Genomic DNA, 1,453 nt, shown 5'->3' with positions numbered 1-1,453 from the left:
TGCTCCAGTGTCCAGACGGGACTTGGGCAGGTTGGGTCAGGAGCCCAAACCAAACTCAAAAACTAGTGGGTTTCAGTCGACATGCCTTGATAAAAACCTGCAACCCGACTCAACCCAAACTCCACTATGCTCAACCAAACCTGACCCAACCGAACCCAAGTACATGTGATTATTCCCAAACTGATGTAACCCCACCTGAATTTGCTCAACTTGAACCCAAAGCTGAATTCAAATTGGTTTGGCATTTTTCAACCAGAACCCAACCCAAGGACTTTGAAAACTCGACCAAATCTGGCCAAATCTTGGGTTGGGTAAGTTGGGTTCAGAGTAGGGCCCAATGCTCTCAGAGCACTATAAATTATAGTGTTCCTAGTTGCATTGGTTCACTTCCAAGTAGTCTGGTAATTGATTTGAACCATTCTTTTTAGTGGAGAACACATTTCCTTGGCTACCTTGCAAAAATTGTACATATCAGAATATCCTCATTGCCATCCTTTTTCCAAGCCATGGATGGAATGGGTCCAATTGCCTAAAAAAAGTGAATTTTTAGAACTACAAGCAGTCACGATAAGCCCTAACAAAAAGATGAATCAAGTTGTTGACTGAACTTATTTTTGAATGGTCATCAAATGGACGGTTAAGAAGGCTGAGTTTGGAGTTAGTTTTGGCCCAGATATTCTATTTGTTGAGCTTGGTCTATCATGCAGGCCCCATGCAAGGTTTTGATTTTTCTTGGTCCTGGTCCAGTCCATTTATAGCCCTACAGAAAATGCAGCAATGGTTCACATTCAACCAATACAATCTATAGGTCGGATCTGGCCTTACACTATCGGTCCTATCATATCAATGTTTAGATCAACAAACCTTGGGACACGTGTAAAAACCAAGGAACATCATGTAAACTCTCTCAGCCTAAGCGGTATATAATACCACCTCATCTTTCGATTGACATCATATTGGACGGTTTCCTCCTCTCATTCTAAATGGGAGGTCGAGTTTGCTTAAAGAAGGGCTGTAACTTAGATCAGGATCGTCGATGGGATGGGCCAGCCTATTATGATGGCCCTTTGGAATGCATTCTTGCTATGGGCTGGACTTGGGCTGTGGGATAAACTGATCCCTGGGCTCACTTCCACTATGTAAAGTTTAGGCAAGCACTTGGCTTGGGAGCAAGGGCCTTTGGCTTCGATTCGTTGTGCTCAGCAGCTCCAACAAGCCCTAAAGTGTCTTTCTGACTCAAACTCTGGCGACAAAGAGTACGGATTTTACTGGCTTGGACTTGAATTTCAGGTTTGTGGGCTTTCATCGCCCACCCACATCGAGCTTATTAAGAATATGCCTCAGTAAAGTTATTTTTATTTTATTTTATTTTTTTTAAAAAAAATTTTGGTGTCATGATGCAATGAATCATATTGCTATGGGTCGAATCATGAGCCGTTCTGTCAGCCATTAT

The sequence above is a fragment of the Magnolia sinica genome, chromosome 10 (genome assembly GCF_029962835.1).
Source record: "Magnolia sinica isolate HGM2019 chromosome 10, MsV1, whole genome shotgun sequence".
Taxonomy (NCBI): domain Eukaryota; kingdom Viridiplantae; phylum Streptophyta; class Magnoliopsida; order Magnoliales; family Magnoliaceae; genus Magnolia; species Magnolia sinica.
Note: the sequence above shows the minus strand (reverse complement) of the source record.